A 20,111-nucleotide genomic window follows, 5' to 3' on the forward strand; every position below is an offset into this window, starting at 1 on the left:
AGCACCAGGAGTGGCTGAGGGAGCTGGGAGGGGCTCAGAGAAAAGGAGGCTCAGAGGGGCCCTTCTGGCTCTGCACAACTCCCTGACAGGAGGGTGCAGCCAGATCAGGATCAGGCTCTGCTCCCAGGGAACAGGGACAGGATGAGAGGAAACAGCCTCAGGCTGTGCCAGGGGAGGTTCAGGTGGATATTAGGGATAATTTCTTCCCCAGAAGGGTGGTGAGGCACTGAGAGAGGCTCCCCAGGGCAGTGGTGGAGTCTCCATCCCTGGAGGGATTTAACAGATGTCCTCTGGAAGAGTTACAGCAAAGAAGTTTAGGGGAGATCAAGTACCTCGGAGATGAATTTCCATCTGTAGGTAACAGTAGCCCCATGGGCTGGTGCTCTCTGTGCATGCGTGTGCGTCCCCAGCACAGCCCCCAGCACACAGATGGCTCCTGGCCGGAGCAGGGATGAGCCGGCAGCGGTAACGTTATCCTTGCTGCAGATGGAATTGCATTTACTGATATTCAGACCCAGGAGGGCCCGTGTGCAGCTCTCTGCTCTGATCTGCAGGGAAGGGAGGGCTGCTCCGAGTGGGAAGGCCAGCGGGAAAATGAGCCAAGGAATGCAGATCTGTACAAAGCCTTCCCAGGTACCCCACTCCACGCAGCTCCTGCTGTCCTGCTTCCAGGCCATCCCACTGCGGGTGAAACTGAGAAGCCCTTGAGGAATTTTAAAGTGTCTACAGGAAATACCTGAAACTCTGTGCAGCAGGAAATGGAAGTGGAGGAGGTTGAGTGGCCGTGAGGGCCGGGACACTGGCTCAGAGCATCCTCAGTCTGCTGTGGCTGAGAATGTGGAGGGAAAGGGATTATCCACAGCTGGTGAAACAAAGGAAAAATATTTCCTTTAAGAGAAGGGGAAAGATCTTCTGCACTCACTCGCAGAATCCCTGGTTGGATAATCCCCTGAGGAGAGGGGAAATGTGCTGCTGGTGCTGAAGGGGATCATTTTTGGGTGAAATTATTGGTGACTGATGTTTCCACTCAGCTGGATGAGAGCAGAAATCCATGGAGAAATGGAGGCAGAGGCCAGGAGACTTGGCTGTGCATCTCCTCCCCATGCCCTACTTCGTAAGGCTCTATTCCCATCTCAGTTGCTCTCCCCCCTGATCCCTGCCCCAGCCATCCCAATGGATGGATGAGCTTGGAAGTGGCTCCAGCCTGTGCAGGACATGTCCCACAGGCACTACCAGAATCCAGAGTCTCCAGAGCTGTCCAGCTCTTCTGGCCACAAGACCCTCTCTGGAGGAGGAGGAGAAGGGCAGCAGGGTGAGGACGCACATCTGCTGTTGGGAGCCTGTTGGGATCTGAGCACCCCCTCGCCCTCTGGTCTCCTCATCAGTGACGAACACGTGCACCAAGGGCCACCGCAATGAAATATATATTTATAACAATCATCATTATTATTCTTTCATCAATTTTCTCTCCCGTGGATGGAGCCTGGCAGAGACTTCAGAGCAGGCAGAACTGCTAAAGCAGAAAGTAATGGTGCCCCCAGGACGAATAAACGGAGCACTTCAAACCAGCAGATGCTGCGGAAAGCCCCAGCGCAGGAAATATCTGCGGAATGAATCGGGAGCTTTATGGAGCTAGGGATGAAGGGCTGTAGGAAAGTTCACCAGCCCAAGATGGGAAGGAAAATAGGGAGGACCGGGAGCTGGCACCTCCTAGTGTGGGGCTGGCACCCTGGGGAGTGGGGCTGGCACCTCAGGGTGTGGGTACTGGTGTGGGATGGAATCCCTTGGTTGTTTAAGGTCTGATGTCAGCCCTGAGAGGAAAGACAAGCAGTTCCCTGCTCATGGGTGCCCCAAACCACCTGTGCAGGAACCAGCAGTTCAGAGGAACCCAGGAAAAGCTGAGGGGTCCCAGATGGGCACAGGCTCAGCCCTGAGGAAGGAGGGAGAGGGCTCTGACAGGAACAGGAGCTGAGGAGCAATAACTGCAGCAGCATCCTCAGGACAACAGGAGGCCCCTGCTCCTGCCCCTCCTCACACTGTGCAGCTCCACTGATACCACAGTCCCAGCTCTGGTTTGGAGAGCTCTGGGCAGGGCCTCAGGAGATGGGACCCAAAGGACAGATGGCATCACTGACTGTGCACAGCCACTGCCACCACTGCTGCCCAGTGCCAGGAAAACACCCATAAATGAAGAAAACAAGGCTCCTGTCCTGAAAAGCCTTCAGACTCAGGCAATCCAGCAACAGCTGGGACAAAGGCATTCCTGCATGTGCTGCTGAGGTTTGGCACGTGTCTCGTAGTTCCAGGTTGTTGGTTTTTTTTTTATAGTACATAATAAAATAATGTTCTATATTCTATGTATTTTTATGGGCAGCGGGAGAGCAGTAGAGGGCAGGGACGGCAGGAGGCTGGCCAGGAGGAGGGAGGCTGGGGAAAAGAGTCTCCAGAGGAGCACCAAGGTGGGCAAGAACCCTGGAAGCAGGGCCTGAGTGGGGGCAGAGGTAGGGGACCAGCACCTGGAGGAGGAATGGGTTAGGTTCAGCATGGCCAGAGCAGAGCAGGGGGAGGGAGGGGTGGCTGGAGAGGGGGCACATCCCCCAGTGGGATATGAGAGGAAATCCTGCTCTGTGGGCTGGGATGAGGCTGTCCCCTCCTGCAGCAAGAGCCAAGGCATCCGAGGGCTTTCTCATCCACATATGATGCTGTGTTCAGAGCCAGGAAAGCACAGAGGGATGGAAAGATCTGATAAATCACCCTCAGCCCAGCCCTCAGCTCCCTCTGAGATGGCCACAGCTGGGACTGCTGCTGCCCGGCTCCAGCAGTGAGGAGGAGATGGCACCATGGCATGGAGGAGGTGGCACCATGGTATGGAGGAGATGGCACCATGGCACGGAGGAGGTGGCACCACGGCACAGAGGAGGTGGCACCATGGCATCAGGGTGATGGCACCACAGCTGTGGGAATTCCAAACACAGAAAGCTCTCAAAATCTTGTAAATACAAGCTTAGATAAAGACATGGATACAGGGTTTGACTTGAGGCCTTGGAGAAAGCTTCCAAACTTAAAATCATAAGTAAGAATGTGAGCCTAAATAGAAAGACATCAGGTTAAGATGTAAGAAGTTTAAAGGTTTTAAAGTTAAGATATAGAAGTAATTATAAAAGTAATAAGAAGTTTAAGGTATAATAAGTAGTTTTGTGTGTCACTGTATGATTGGATAAGAAAGTCTGCACTGCGGCAGAGACGTATAAACCAAAATAATTAGTTATTGGTGTGAAAGTAGAAACATTCTTTTGTAGCATTGGTTTGTTGGCTAAATAACTTTTAAAAGACCTCGTGACCACTGATCAAGAATATCTGGTGAATAAGGTGAAGACATACTTACTCCTTGATAAGACTAGAAGTAAATAAATACTCATGATTTGAAACATCTCCCTGTGATCCTGTCTCTCTCACAAAATCCTGACACACAGGCAAGCCCATGGCTTTAGCCTGGGGGCACAGGAGACTGACCTTTCCCAGACAGCCACCCTTTGGTGGCTGAGGGAACATGAACCTGTGACAGCAAGACCTGAAAATGGGTTTTCAGGGAGCGAAATGTTTCTGGGGGCCGGAGAGCAAAGGGCTTTGGTGAGACAATTCAGTGTCACTGCTCTCCAGCGTCCCCAGGACATTTGAGTGGTGGCTGTGTGCTGGGGCCTGCTCTGTCCCCAAGCCCCACGGCCATGTGGGTGCTGTGGGGTTCATCTGCCAGGACAGGCAGGGCTGGGTGCGGAACCAGCACCCAGCTGGCACCCTTGGCTGCACGATGGGCCTCGTTAGATGCTTAACTTTTAAGATATTCGCTAACTTTACGGGTTCTTTCCTGGCCCAGAGTGGAAACTCGCCTGTGGGCCTGGTGGCGGCTGTGGCTGCCAGCGTGCCGGGGCCTGCTCCGCCGTGGGTGGCAGGGCCGTGGCCCGGAGCCCACCCCTCGTGCCAGGCGTGTTCCTGCAGCCCTTCCTGGGCCATCCCCAGGTGATTCTTTCTCTTTGCTCCCTGCCCCTGGGGCAGCTCCAAGCCTTTGATTCCAAAGGCTTGTCAGGACACTTCAGCAGCTCCAGAAGATGCATGTAAACACAGCGATTAAAAAATGTAGTTCCAGGGGCTGTGCTGAGGCTAAAAATGGCACTGAGGTAGCCCAGAGAGAGAGAGGGGGTGCCACAATATCTATTTTTCAAGGCCTCCAGGAGCTCACACCATCAGTGGGCACATGGTCATGGGGGCACAGCTGGGCATGTGGAAGGGGGCAAAGGCCTGAGGATGACTCAATGAGGAGAATGTGTTGCTGTAGGGCCCAGAGAAGATTCTCTGACTGTTCAGGGAGGAAGGAAGGAGCAATTTTTAGATAAAGTGGCTGGACTGCCCTGACAACCACATTGTTTATTAGTGGAAAGTTGGAGGACTTCAGAGAAAAAGTGTTAGGAAGGTCATTTGTTCTCTTCACCTCTGCAGAGCAGCCAGGGCCTCAACACTCCTGGCCAAAGATGGAACAGCTTGTGGATGTTCTCCCACTAAAATACAGCTGGGCAAGGAAGGTCGCTTCTTTCCTCCTTCCTTTACTGCTTCACACCTTTCTCTCATCACCCCATCAGAGCTGCCTTTAGCTGTGTCACATATTGACATGTGCTAAAATTGAGCCCCAAACAGGGGAGCTTGGCTGTGGAGCTGAACAGGGTCCGGTGTGGAAGCTGCACCAGCCTTTTCTCTGCACAGCATCAGCTGCAGGTACTGCCACAGCGATGCTCTGCTGGCTGGTCCCTTGGTGCTCTTGCAGCAGAGCGTCCCACTGACAGTGCTCAGCAAAGCTGTCATTAATGCACTCCTCAATTTGGGGTGATCAGATTTTCAGAGCCTGCTCCAGCCCCTCCTCACCCTCTGTCCTCCCCACTCCAGCCACATCTCTCTTCTGGGGTTGTATTTTTCTTTGCAGCTTTGAGGAGGAGTAGGAATGGGAGCAGGAGTGGTGGCTGGAGCAGGAGTGCTGCCTCTTGCTGTGCCAGGCACACAGGCTCTCTCCAAGCCAGCTGGAGGAGAAAGAGCTCTTCCTCAGAGCACCCAGGGTATCCCCCTCGTTCCCCAAACAGACAGGCTGTGGCCAGCAGTTAATAATATCCCTCTGGCATGGTGCCCTGCCCAGGCAGGGTGGCAGGCTCTTCTTTTAATAACTTATTTATCTTTCCTTATTGCAGGAATGATGACAGTTTTCATTATTAAGCTGCTAGGTAATAGTGTAGCCTTTGGTGGGAGCTGACTCATCATCCCCTCTCTGCTGACAGTTGGATTCAGCTCCCCGGGAGAGCTGTGACAGGAGCAGGACGAGCAGCTCCAGGGCTGGCAGGGCTGGCACAGTCACTGGGCACACGCACTGGGCACATGTCTCCTGCACATGAGCTCCCCAGTGATGCTCCCTGACCCCCAGTGCTGTCCCCCTCTCTGCTGTCCTGTTGTCCCTGTGTTCTGGAGAGGCTCCTGCCCCGAGGAGCTGGTGTGTCCCTCGCCATGGTGGTGTCACATCAGGGACACTGGGGACGCCAAGCAGAGGGCAATGGGAAGCACTGGCAGTGCCACCACCCCAGCTCAGCCCCAGCCCTCATGCAGGGGTGGCAGGGACATGGAGAGAGTTCTCCAGCTCCTGCCTTGCCCCGAAAGCAGCGTCCTCCTCCCTAGCCCAAGGATTTGGAAACCACCAGCCCACAATGGTTGTGTGTGGGCACCATGGAGCTGGAGAGAAACCATGGAACAGCTGGAAAGGCTCTCCCTGCCTGCTCAGCCTGGTGCTCCTCTGGCCAGGGGGAGTTCCCTGGGGATGGTGACACTGGGGGCTGGAGACACTTGTGGCAATGCCAGTAGAACAAGGGCAGAGCAGAAAGGACACCTGGGAGCCGGCCATGTGCCTGTGCCAGGGATGCAGCACTGCCATCATCGCTGGACTGTGCTGGCGGCAGCAGCGGTGATATATGAAATCAATTAAACATGACCCATTTTTAATTAGATGTACAAACACGCCTAAAGTTAAATGAGGGCTCTTTATAAAGAAAGAATGCAGTGTGGTACCACATTAAATGAGAAACTCATGTACTTCCCAAGAGGGAGCTTCCCAGATTTACACGTGGAGCTGCCTTTACAAAGCAGCCTTTCTCCTGCTGCTTGGCAGAGGCAGGTTCCCTCAGTAGGGATGTCTGGCTGTGGGGAGAGGGACCCACAGTGCCACGGCCATTGGTGGGGCTGGCTGCTGGGAGGGGGCCTTTTCCTGCACCTCCAGAAGCCTTAAAGCCACTGGATGGTCCCTGGTGTGTGCCCAGCTCCCATGTCAACTGTGCTGGCAGCTCCTGCTGCCCCCTCCTCACCCCTCCAGCTGGACCCTGCTGCTGGGCTTGTCCATCCCTTCCAGATGCACACCTTGAATGCACACCTTGCTGCCCTTCCAGAGGGAAAGAAACCAGGAAAAAAGTAAACCAGTTTCTAATTATGCCTTGTTTGCTTTCATTTAGAGCTAATTCAGCCCACACAAAAGTTACTCACCCTATTAAAAGAAATACATGTTAAAAAAAAACCTCACAGATGCTTGATTAATTTTAGACTGTAGAAATTAGGTTGTGGCTATTTCCACCTTTCCCCTTCTGATTACAAACTATTTGCATCTCAAAACAAACCATTTTTAATTTGGACCAAAAGTTTCAGGGCTCTTCTCTCTGGCTTGGGTAGTGAAGCAAGTGGCACAGCCTTGAATGCTTCCAGAATTTCCACAGCTTCTCTGGGCACCCTGTGCCAGGGCCTCACCACACAGGGAAGAATTCCCACCTGACCCTTCTCTTTGTGCCTTGGGCTGGAAAGAAACCATTCCATGTCCTGTCCCTCCATCCTTTGTCCCCAGTCTCTCTCCAGCTCTCCTGGAGCTCCTCTAGGCACTGGAAGAGGCTCTGAGGTCTCTCTGGAGCCTCTTCTTCTCCAGGTGAGCACCCCCAGCTCTCCCAGTCTGAGCTCTTTGCTGGGGCTCTGTGCTACCGAGGGCCAGGACTGGGGACACTGTGGATGTCCCCTTAGCCATGCTGCCAGAGGCTGGGTGGGAGATGGACAGATGTGACTGCTCCCTCCTCTCCCCCATGGAGCGTTTTGACAGAATGGTTCTGAATGAAAATGATTTGCTGAGACTCTTCACTGATGCCAGCTCCCTGCTGTGCATGTGGCTGGTGCAAGCCCTGGGCACCGGGCACTGCCCTGCTCCCATCCCCAGCAGCTCCAGCGTCCGGTTCCTGGAGGATACCAGCCAGTGTTCCCCTCCAATAACATTCCAGAGGTGTTTACAAGACACGCACAGGAAATAAATACACAAAACAAGAATTTATTAGAAATAAGAAAGGTGAGAATCTGTGGAACTCCTCGGCTGCCCCGCTGGCATTGCACAGTGCCCGGGGGGCTGCCCATGGGCTGGGATGGGGCAGTCCTGCAGAGGTTTGGGAGAAGAATGGGGCTATTTGCTTTTCCCACCCTCTTGCTTCACGTTTGGAGCAGGGCATGGAGCTGGGAACAGCCCTTCTCCCCGGGGTCAGGCTGCTGCAGGTCCCACCCTGCCCAGATCCCCCTCCCCACCTCCCTGTGCCCCCCAGGATGCTGCACTCAGAGCAGAGCGTGAGGCAGCTCGGAAGTGCTGTGCCAGAGGAGGAAAAAGCAGCCTATTAATTAACAGCAAATGCACAGTTAATGGGGCTTTTTCCCTTCCTAAACAATTCATCAAAATGATTTCATCGAAATTTAGCTGATGGGGCGCGAAACGCAGCTGCTCTGTCCTGCTCTGCGCTTTTTCTGTCCTGGCAGGAGCAGAACGCTGAGAGTGCAGCCACGGGTTTGGGATTCACAGCGCTGCAGGATGGAGGCTCTGGAGTGAGTCAGTGCCTCTGCCACTGCCAGAACTCAGAAGATAAAGGGGCTGCAAGTGGAGGAGTTCCACTGCACCAAGCTGACAGAGCGCTCACCCCCTCTTTACACATTTACTCTTTTACTGCCACAAGTTCATTTCAGCATGGAGCCGAAATTCCTGTTGGGCTGGTTTGGGGACTGCAACAGAGCCAGGCAAGGGAGGAAGGCCAGGCTGGCTCTTGGGGATGCTGTCCTGGATATGTCCTGCTGTTATTCAGTTTGCCTGGATAACAGACTGAGCCCAGGAATGGCCTAGCTTCACAAAATACTTCAAAAAACAATAAGGTTGTTAAAGTTTTAGTGGTTTTTTTAAAGATTGCTCTTATATAGGAAGAGGGAAACCAGCTGTTTACAGCTTTAAAGGCTTGGCTTTTCCCTTAGAAGTCACAATGCTTTTGGAATTTAAAGATATAGAGAAAACCTAGAAAACTGCAATATTTCAAAGTGCTGCCTCCACCTGGACTGAGGGCAGGCACCGTGCTCTGAGCAGCACAACACCCAGAGTGGGATGAGATTCTGTGGGAACAGAATGAAGAAGAATAGAGAATAAAATAGAATAGAATAAGAATTAGAATAGAATAAGACTAAGAATAAGAATAGAAAGAGATAGAATATTATATTTTTAGCTGGAAGGGAGTGACAAAATGAATCTGTTCCAATGACCTGATTCTTTCAGGAAGCTGAAGCACATTAAGGGCACTGTCCAAATGCCCCTGACACCTTGACAGGCTTGGGACATTGACGCCCTCTCTGGGAAGCCTGTTCTAGAGACGAGGGGTGGGAGCTGCAGCGATGGACAAACAGGATCCAGCTGCCAGAGGAGCAAATCCTGGAGCCTCACAACTTTCCCATCCAGCCATGAAACAATCTGCTGATTTTATTGAAACCAGATCGCCGGCTCCATCTTGCAGCCGCTGCTCCAGCGGGTTCGGCACGTCCAGCAGCCCCCGGGAGCTGCCCGCGCTGCGAGGGGAGCGGCGAGGGGGACACAGGAGAACCCGGCTGGCCACGTTCCCACCACAGCCTTGCCCACACTCACAACGTGGACATGTGTTTTCAGGAAGGTGGATCAGGCACTGCCAGGATCTGGAGAGGCTCTTTGGAGCACTCACGGTTCCCATGCAGACTCAGCCCACGTCCCCTGTGGAAGCCCAGGTTCATCCCAAAGGTCACAATGAAACTGTTCCACAGCGAGTTCACGAGCAAAACCATCCAAACCTGGGATTCCTTATCTTCGTGGTGGTGGTACAGGGAAATTGTGGCACTGGAGCATCCCTGGGCTGAGAACACAAGGACAAAACTGGATTTCTCCTGGAAATGCTGCCTGGAAAAAGCCTGGAGATTCCATACTGGTGGAAATCAGCCCTGGTGAGCCAAGCAGAGACAAGAGAGGTTCCCACAGGGGCTCAATGATGTCACCAGCTGGCAAGTGCTGCCACACGCTTGGTGCTAGGGCTGGAAAGTCTGAACAAAAACCAGAGGATTTGTTCTTGGTTCACAAGACTGGATTTGGGACTCAAATTCCAGGAGCACAGGGAGGGTTCTGGATGTCCAGGGGTCCTTGATGGGGTCCTCAAGGGAGCTCATCTGCCCCCAGGGATGAAGGGAGGTGGGCAGCAGGATAAAACCCTCCAGCTGTGGCAGGCTGCCCTTTAACATTGCATGAGGAGATCCAGATCGAGGGGATTGCAGTGGGACTCTCTGAGTCACTGCTGAGGCATAGCAGGGGTACCACACATTCCTCAGGGTCCCGGTGTGGATGCCATGGAGGGGCTGATGGAAGGGCTTCGTTTGCATCTGCAGTTCCTGGGCAGGGAAAATGTCAGCATTTGTGTTGCTAAGGAACTCCAGCAAGGTCCAACCTACCCAAAAGCACCTACCCATGGAAATCAGAAGCACCATCCCACCTGGCACTGTCTCTCTGCCCCTGATGGGACAGTGCCAGGCTTGGGGGGTGATGGAGGGGGGCTGGTGCAGGATCCAGCCTGCTGCCTGCCTTCCCTCCCTGGGCAAGTATCCCTGCTCACCAGGCAGGGAGACAGTGGGTGCAGCCACCCAGATGTGCTTAGAGACCCCCCAGATATGCTTAGAGATACCCCAGGTGTGCTCACAGACCCCAGAGCTGCTCATGGACCCACAGATTTTGTCACAAACTCCAAATCTACTCACAGACCCCAGATTTCCTTGTGAGCCCCCGGGTTTTCTCTCTTGGATTCATTTATCTCTCACCAGCAGCATCAGGGCAGAGTGAGGCCTCCCCTCTCCCACGGGACACAGGGATCACCTTTGGCTGATCAGGAATTCACCCAGGCATGCTGCAATAACACACCTCCTGGGATAAGGACTTAGTCTTGGCAGCCTCTTTCCATGCAGGAAAATATCCCGAATGTTTTAACAAGACAGAGACTTATCCAGCTCCTCACCTCTCCTCTCAGCTCAGAGAAACCATCCCCAAATTTCCACAGGGATGTAAGCAAGGCAATAACTAGGGATGGCAAGCTCCTCTCTAGGACCACTTGGCTGCAGTCTGTTAAAGAGATATTTTGGGCACTTTTTTCCTCTGAAGCCTGAGGTTTTTTTTGAAACAGAGCGAATTAACAAACCCCGGAGCTGGCTGATTTCAGCTGAGTGTTTTGATGAATAATGTGCCATAATGGGCCCAAACAAGCTGGGGAGTTTATCTTATCCCACTGCACATCCCATTCCGTGTCGCATCCGCTCTCTCCCAGCCATCCTGCCCCGGCACTGATTGGAGAGTCTGGTCTCCTCCATCATTTGCTCTGGCTGCTCCAAAATGGAATATTTCGAGGATTCTAGAGAGAAGGGGGGTTTTGTCTGCCAGAAAGCCCTTCTGCCGAGAGGAGTCTGCAGGAAGCTGAGCACAATCAACTTGTAAAGTTGGGAAATTTGCTCAAAATGCAAATCCTGTCCCTCTGGCTTGGATCCCAGCACAGCGCAGGTCATGGAGGTGAGGAGCAAACATGGCCCCAGGTATTCACAGCTTCCCAAACCAAACACCTGAGCTGGTTTGGGAACTGATCCATTATTTCCATTTCTGTACATATTTATTACACTCAGCTCTCCTCAGCACAGGGTAAAAAACAAGTACAAATTGAGTCATTGATTGATTGATTTATCATTGTGTGCATTTACCTATTGGTTTCTATTTGTTTGCCTGAAAAATACCCACAAACCTTAGAAGCCAGATTCTTGCTGATGTCTAGAAAACCGAATTGCAAAAAAAGAGATGAGGGAAATGTGCAGGTCAGTTTGTGGGACCAGTTCCCACTCCTGAGCTAAGATGCTGAGGCATCACCCTGAAGATGCTCCGGGTAGGATCACAGGACCACAGAATCATTTAGGTTGGAAAAGACCTCCAAGATCATTGACTTGGTGGTGCCATGTATTCCTATTTATAAATTAATTAGATCTTAAATGCACTTGTGGCTGGTGGTATCTGCTGCTTGGAGACCACACAGTTCTGGCCCTCAGCAGCACAGGGAGTGGCTGGACATGGGAACAGGCTCCCCAGGGAAGTGGTCATGGCCCCAAGAGTTCACAGAGCATTTAGACAAAGCTCTCAGGCACATGGAAGGATTTTGGGGCTGTTGTGTACAGGATGAGTTGGGCTCAGTGATCCTTGTGGATCCTGTGTGATTTGCCCACAGGTGAGTCCAAGGGGTCACTCACAGCTCAAGTGGTGGCTGAGAAGCTCTTCATTTCCATCCAGCTCTGAGCCACAGCTGTTCCTTTCTCTAATCCATGGACACCACATTGGGAGCAGCAGCGTTCCTGATGGAGCACGAGGGGTTTATGTCGAGCCAGCACAAAGGCTGTTCTGCAGCACTGGGATGTTTAACCTTGGCCAGGAGGAATGGTTGTGCTCTTGTACTGCACAAAATGAATTGTTCTAACCCCAAGAGACCTGACTGATGGTGGGCAGCTCCCAGCAAATTCCCACCGTCCCTCTCCTGTCCCAAATAACTGCATCCATCAGGGATCGGCATCTTTCACCCTGCAGTTTCCCCCAGGGCAGAGACCTGCACCCTTGCCCTGGGGGTCTGATGGGAGGATGGTGGGTGGGCAGCTCTGCCAGATGAGCAGGCAGCTGGTCCCAGTGTGCAGGAGCTGGCAGGGATGTGGTCCTTACTGTGCTGGAGCCCTGCTCCCCTCTCCTGCCTCATTCACCACATTTCCTGTTGTGGGACAAATCTGCTTTTTGTGTAAATCTGTCAGCAGCAAGAAGTCAGTGAGTTTCCCTAAGTGAGTTTTTCGTGTATTTTTAATAAAGGTCACTCTGTGTTTACTGGCAAAGACGATCGATACCGGCTCATAATTCATGAAGGATCCCACTGGTCTGTAACGACCCGCGGTCAGAGCACACAACGCGCTTTGTCCGCAGCCTCTCCCAGCCCCTGGAGGCTCCAGCTGCCTTCTGCCCCTGCCCAGCCTCAGGGTCTCTCCCCTTGGAGCTGGTTCCTCCCGGTGCCCTGCGGTGGGGCTGGCAGGAGCCCCCAGCTCCAGCTGTCCTGGCTGGGCACTGCTGCTCACCCTCTGCAGCCTGAGGGAGAAGCACCCGTTCCCATCCCTGCCCTCGCCCCTGGCTGCTCCCAGAGCCGAGGGGTGAGCTCTGATGGGGCTGCTGGGCATGGCCAGCAATGAGGTGCCCGTGGGTGGACATGCTGAGCCCCTGGCAGCGGCTGCCCCTCGCTCTGACCCCACGGCATCCCCCCTGTGCCCAGGGCCAGCTGTGGCAGTGGCTGCAGGGAAGCTTGGGCTGGCTGTGGGGAGGGAGAGTGGGAGGAGAGAGGGAGCAGGAGACTAATGCCTTAACAAATTTGATTTCAGAGCAAACGAGCTGGCTGCTGTTGTGCGGCACTGGTAACCTGGTTTTGTGTTGCCGGCTGCACTGGGAAGCACGGCTATTTTTAGGCTATTTTTAGGCTCTTAATGCCAGTGGAAGAAGAGAAAAAGAAGGGGGAAAAAAAAGGAAGAAAGAATAAGCCCTGCAGTAAATAACTGGGCCTGGGTGGAATTGGGGTGAGCTCTGAAGGTACATCTGGAGCTGCTCTTCCCACAGAGCCCCATCTGAGGTCCAAGCAGGGGTGTCCAGGCACACCAGACCTCAGGGTGGTGCCTCTTCCAGAGGGGTGGGGATTGGGACATGCCTCGGGCTGGATGGGGACACTTAAGTGACAGGAAGGCTCCAGTCCAGGAGGGTCAGCAGAGATTCAGGCTCAGGGATGACCCAGAGGCTTGTCCTGCTGCAGGGTCACCCCATCCTGCCCATCCTCTGCTGCCCTCCCGGTCCTGGTCCTCACACTCTGTAGGTGGAGCCATCCATCCCTGCCTGCAGCTCCCCATCCACTCCCCATCCACTGGGAAGGAGCTTGGCTGGGGATCCTGAACACCAGTTTGGAATGGTCAGCTCACTTCCCCTTCACAAATCCCTGGAAGTTTGGGATGGGGAGACAAATGAACAGCCCAGAGCTTTGTGTTGGGCCAAGCATGTGGCTGTGTCTGAAGAAGAGGCCAGGCTTGTGAGCAGCATTTGAGCATGGGCTTCCCCAGGAGCCCTCAGCTTGGCTGGAAACCCTTGGGGATGGATTTGGGGTCTTCATGAGCCCTGTGGCTGGCTGGAGCTGCAGCATGGCTGGATGTGTGGTGTCCCCTGCTGGGACAGGGGCTGCTCTCGGCCCCTCAGGAGGCTATTTCTATCCCTCTGGCTTTTATTCCAGTTGGATTTTGGCAAACTGAATCTCAGTATGAGCCTGGGAAAAGCTGCTCATACAAGGCCTTGGGCTCGGGTGGACGCTCACTCTCAGGGGCTGGGGAGCAAAGTCAGGCAGGCACTGCAGAAATAGACAATTTCTGATCAAATATTCAGCCTGAGCTGCCTTTGAACCTGCTGCTAATCCCTCCTTGGCCACGGCTGGGATTGTATTTCCCAAATACCTGTGCAAGGATATATTTACACAGCATAAACCTGACCTGTATCAACATTTTCCCCTTTACACTTTGGTCCCATGTCCCAGGACTTGAGGTGTGAGAAGCTCAGCCTATGAAAGGTTTGTCACCTGGTCTGTGGGTCCCTGCCAGTGGCCAGGGGACTCTCAGCCTTCTGGCTCCTCAGTGGGACCCTTTCCCTCCCCAACCTCCTCCTCTGAGTGAAAGACTTTTACAACAGCACGACCAGCATTTTTACCGTTCTGTCTCATGCTGATTTTCCCACTCCTCTCAGCCCAGGTCCGTGGGATATCACTCCCCTTTTGCTGCTGGGCTGGGAGCCACCAGCTGCTTTCAGTGACATCAGTGACAAAGCCACTTCAGTCCTCTCTGCCCCACTCCTGCTTGTGTGTCCCAAACCTACTTTCACTAATTTGGAGAGGAAAATAACAATCATTAAAACTGTTTATCAATTTCTCTCTTCTGCCTTTCTCGTCTGCTGTTGTCCATCCCATTACTTTACTCTGTGAAGAGCCCTTTTGTGTCTCTCCTTCCTTCTCCCCTCTCCTCAGCTCCTCTTCCCACAGTGGAGGCACAGGGGACACTGGCCTCCAAGCACTGTCACCAGAACTGGTGGCAGGAGGGCTGGGCAGCCTCACACGACAGGGACAGAGCCCTCTGGGGAGCTTTGCCAATTGTTGATGCTGGCAAGAACATCCTGGAAATATTGGATGGAAATACAGCAATACAAGAGATGAGGAAAGGATGGACAGCTGTGGTCTGAGACCTGGAAAATGTGCTCAAGTTGGGAAGAGGTAAATTCCCAACCCAGAGTTTTCCACAGTGCTCGGAGACCCCCCGGGCTGGGACTTGTCCCTGTTCCAGAGGACACTCTCCTGCATCTGCTCCCTGGAGAGGGAGGGCAGGTCTGGCGAGCAACACTCACCCAGGAGACCGTGTTACAGAACAATAACAATAACAACAGGAATAATACAATTGAGCTCCCCTAATCTACAGTAAATGACTGGGAGATCCGGGCTGAGTTAATGAAATCTGTGGCTCAGAGAGTCCCGTCCCACAGCCAGGGTCATCCATCACCTCATGCACTGGGATTGCCCCTTTCGACAGCTGCAGTTTATTTTTAATTATTGATACTATCTCATAATGTCCCAGTAAATGTGTGGCAGTGAGTTTTGTGGGAACAGTGAGGTCTCTGTACAAATGCTGGCAAGCCTTTGTGGGGAGCAGGGGTTCACGGGTGTGCAGGAAGGGGAAAGCAACGCCTGACCCCCCCAAGCCCCCAGCACCGAGGACCCCTGTGACAGTGCTGGGCTGAATCGAGAGGCAGCTGCCTTTATTTCCCTCTGCAGTATCCAGAATGTCTTTCATCACCAAACTCCTCTCCCGCCAGGCACAATTGCCTTTGTCCCTGCTCTCCTCACCCTCCTCCTGTCCGTGCCCAGGGTGCCCCCGACCTGCCGCATCCCTCTCGCCCTCCCCGCTTCCCCAGCCAGAGGTATTTTGCAAACACAAATGCATTAACAAGCTGGCGAGAGCCCCCATGAATATTTCATGTTTAACATGCCCTCGTTTCCTCCCGGTTAATGGATCTCTCCCATTATGCCTCCGCCTGTCTGAGCAGGCTACCTTTTCAGTGGAACATAAAAGCTGCTCCCCGGTGAGGTGGAGAGGAAACCACTCCGCTCTGGGATTCAACCTCCCGAGAAGCAGAAGGTCCAGTGCTTGCTCTCGTGTGCTTGGAACATTGGGCTTCCCTTATCAGCTCCTATTTCCCTCCCTCAGCCCATTCCCCTCTTTTTATTTTTCCCTTTCTCACTGAATTTTGCTGGCCTGGGTGTCTCTAACACCTTTTGGTCCTGGAGCTTCTCTCACTGGGATGCTTCAGGCAGAGCACAGGGACTCGGTCAGAGCTGCTGCTGGGAAAAGCTCGGGCTTAGGGAATGAAAAAAAGAAAAAGGAATTGATCCAGGTTTAATGAAATGTTACATTTTACTCACAGGGAAACGTTTGGTTTGTTCTGAAGTGCTAGTCTTTAAAAAGTAGGATTGAAGGGTGTTTTAAAAAAGTGAGGGGTTTTGGAGAGCAAAATCAACACATTCCATTGTTGAAATGTCACAGGGAGGTTCTTAATCTGGGAAAAAGAAAATTTAATTTCAAGATCTCAGTGTGACTGAAAGGAAGGCAGAAAGGGCAGAACTGGAGTATCTGGCTGAGGAAACTTGTACACAACAGGGTAATTTCCCACTGTGGAAGCTCCAAAGACAGCTCCAGTGCTGTGGGATCCCTGATCCCAGGGGAGTCCTTGGCTCTGCCCTGGCACAGTGCTCTGTCCCACAGCCCAGGATGGGAGCAGCCCTCCTGCATCCATCCTGCTGCTGGCAGGGCTGGGATGAACCAGCAGAGCAATCAGCCCTTCAGTTTGATACAATTAGAAATTCCATGGAGCAGGAATGAAAACAAAGTCCAGGCCAAGATCTGCTCCTGCCAAGGCGCCCTCGCAGGGCTCTGGCTCCAGTCAGGTGCAGGGGTGTTGATAGACCCCAATAAAGTGTGCACACGGTGGGAGGGCCACGGACACCCTGTGCCACCGCTGGGGACCACACTGGGACCCCTGTCTCAACCAAAATATCCCAGCACCTGGGCCCCAGTGCTGCGGATCCCGAGGGCACGGCTGTGCCGGGAGCAGCCGTGCCGGGGGTGGGATCGTGTTCTTCCATTCCACTGGCACTGAGGGATTCTCGTCCTTGGGTGCCAATGGTGTCCCCCGTTCCCAGCCTCGTTCCTGGCATCACCCCATTCCCAGCCCAGAATAAGTGACTTTTCTGTGTGAGGTGATCTGGAGCATCTCCCAGCTGGGAGTACAGGGGAGCAGCGGGAGGGTTGTGCCCAAAACTTTGGGTACTGGGGAGGGAAGAGTGTCCCCTGTCTCACTCCATTGCCAGTCACCTCCTGACTCTTCAGCCAGACTTGAGGTCCCCTCTGTGCCCCCTCTCCTCCTCCCCACTTCCCTCATGCCCGCTCCCCACCTCCAGACCCATTTTCCTTTCACATGCAGGATTTTAATCTAATTTCTCAATGCAAATCTTAACAGGGAAAAGCCTTGAAATCAAATCTCCAGAAGTCTCCTTTCACAGTTCAGGGATCTGATTAAATTGCAAGCTTGGTTAATATTTGGTGCGACGGGGGGGAGCAAGGGGTGGGAGGAGAGGGGAGCGGAGTGAGTGGATCTGTCGGAGGGGCCGGGGCCTTTTCAAATAATCTGTTTACCCCTGCAGCTAAGGAGCCCATTAGCAAGTGTTCTCCGTTCTAATTTCCCGTCGTGCCGTGTCCCGCAGACCTCACTGTGTTTATTTGGAGAAGCAGAACAAAATTGTTTGTATAATTAGATCTGCTACAAGGGCTGCCCTCGAAGGGTCCCCAGCAGGAAGCTTTCGATTGCAAAGGGCCCCCGCTGCCGTGGACCCCCAGCCCCAGCCCCCAGCCCGGCCAACAACAACATCATCCCACTGGGATGGGCTCTGGGGGGCCCAGATGTGTTCCCTGCCCCTGGACACGCAGCCTTGCAGTGCTCCAGCTGCCCAGGGGCTTTTCCCAAGAGATGCAGCAAAGGGCTGGTCTGGCTGCCCACTCCAATCCCTGCCACACAGGCCCCGTGAAATGGCCACAGCTGCCCATCTCCAGCAGCCCAGGCTGCTCCTGCATCCCATCCAGCTTCCCACCAGCGTGGCCTCACTCCAAAGCTGGGATGTTTTCCAGCTGTGTCAGTGTGGGCCACCTTCCTCCTTCCCCAGTCGCTTCCCCATAGCTGGGAATTCCGACAGAGCTGCCCTGCTCCCCCCAAACATCACAGAGCCGGAGATACTCTCACTGCCAGCTCTGACTGGAATCACCAGGAGGTGTTCCCAGCAGTGCAGGGATGGCTGACAGATCCCTCCTGTTCCTCCTGTGACCCCACCACAAGCTTGGAAAGGGTTATTTTGGTAGGAGAAGCAGCGAGCAGTGATAGGTAAATCAGATCTGGCAGAGACAGCCCTGCAGAGTGCTTGGAGCTACTGACATTCCTTTATTTCAAGAGTGTATTACTGAAAAATAATTTTTTTGCTGTTGACAAAAATTTCAGTGGGTTTTTTGGTAAATGAAAGTGCTTGAAAAACTATATTTTCAGAAAAGGTTTGCCATTATAGAAATGATTAGGGAAAAAATGGTCCTTAAAGATCTCATCACTGAAAATAATAGAAAATTTTCCCTAAGAAAAAAAGATTTAAACAATAAAAATAAAAAACATTCTTTGTGGGGTAGAAACCTCCCATCTCTTTGACTCTGGCAGGGACACACAGCAGAAGGGCTCAGAGGCAAATATAGCCCAGGGGATACTCTGCCTGTGTTTGGTGTTTAACCGCCTCATCCCAACTCTCCTGACTCCAAATACTTCCTAAATAAGCCCAATGAACAGCACTGGGCTCAGTGTGGATGATTAATCGTGGTGCTATCACCCCTCAGATGTTCCAGCCGTGTAATTTCCACTGTGAACATCCCCAGTCTCAGCTGTTCACCACATCCCACCGTGCTGCCGTGCTCTCGGCACACCCAGCTCTGCTCCTCGGAGCTAATCCCACCGAAGAGCACACTGCCAGTGGGAGCCAGCAGCCCTGCTCCCAGGGATGCCCCTGGGGCAGCTGGAAGGGCTGGAGCTGCTGGGACCCCAGAGGAGGGAGCACCTCCAGGGCTCCTCTCCTGTTGTGGCTCTTCCTCCCCTGAGGTGGGTGGGAAGCAGAGACCACATGAACAATTTAATGGAGCATAACTTGGCTTTAATCTGTTCCCATAAACGTTTATGATCCCCTAATTATTAACATTTAATGCTGTATTAATTCATTGATGGGCTTTCATTTTTAATTTTAATGGCTCAGCAATTCCTGTTCTCCCTCCTTTGCTCTTCTGTTCTTGACGGGAGGAAGAGGAGGCAGCAGGACACAGTGGAGTGTGATGGGCATGATGGCTTTGCCTCCTCCACTCTTTCTCCTCCAGAAATGGGGTCCCAGAGATCCACAGCCACTCTTCTCCACATCAGGGAGGAGGGCTGGGAGCAAGGAGAGACCCCTCAGCCATGGCAAGGGTCCCCTTGCCTTGCTGAAGGGGGCAAGGGTAGAAATGCTGTCAAGCTTTGGGCCAAGCTGAAGACGCAGTGGGAATTGCCGAGAGATAATCTCGGAGGAAAACCCCTGGGAGGGAGAGCACACATGGTTTAAAACGCTGTTTATTTGAAGTGTCCTGCTGAAGTGCTCCCTGCGCTGCCCAGCTCGCACACGGCCCCGCGCCCCCGCCGCTGCTCCGCCGGCTGAGATGTTTATTTAAGTGTCCTGAAAACTTTATCTGGAAATCAGTTCCCTTCTCTTCCCCTTGTCCGCCTTTCCACTTTCTTTTCCTCCCATTCATCACTTTGAAAAATGAGCCGTTTTCTCTCCCTGGCTGGTGCCTCCTCCTGCTGCGCTGCCCGGCCTGCAGCCCCGACAGCCCGGGCTGCCCGCTAATTAATGACCCTCTCCGGCCAGTCACAGCTACATCGCGGGGAGCCGGGGCCACACATGGTCCTGCTCACACCAGGACACGCCACAGCCCCTGGGACACGGCTGGGTGCCGGCAGCGTGGCTCTGGGGGTGGCAGAGGGGCTGCCCTGCGCTGCCCACCCTGTGGGAACACAGCGCTGGAGGAAGGATGGGCTGGCACAGAACCCTGGCTTCTCCCACCCTGGGCTGCAGTGCTGCTCTCACTCAGGGTTCTTTCATCTGGCCACTGCCCCAGCTTCCCACATGGTGAGAATTCGCCGGGAAAAAAAAGAAAAAAAGAAATCAATTAACTAAACCAAACCCTGAAACAATTATTTGTCCACTTCCCAACCTCATTTGGGAAGCATAAACCCCCACACACTTACTGAGGGCTGACGTGCGAAGGCACATGCTGACTGTGTTTTCATGACTAATTTCATCTGCACCGAGAAGCCCCCTCCCCTTCACCCTTTTCTACCTCCATCTGTTCCCCACACTCCAAGCTGCGACAGCAAAAACATGGAAAAACAGCAGAAAAGAGGAAGGAAAGATGGGAAAAGGCAGCAGACTGTCACTGCACCCAGCACCACCTTCCGGGCAGGTTTTCCAAAGCAGGATCAGAACATTCCACGTGGGTCT

This window comes from Cyanistes caeruleus, chromosome 14 (genome assembly GCF_971803275.1).
Source record: "Cyanistes caeruleus chromosome 14, bCyaCae1.hap1.1, whole genome shotgun sequence".
Lineage (NCBI taxonomy): Eukaryota > Metazoa > Chordata > Aves > Passeriformes > Paridae > Cyanistes > Cyanistes caeruleus.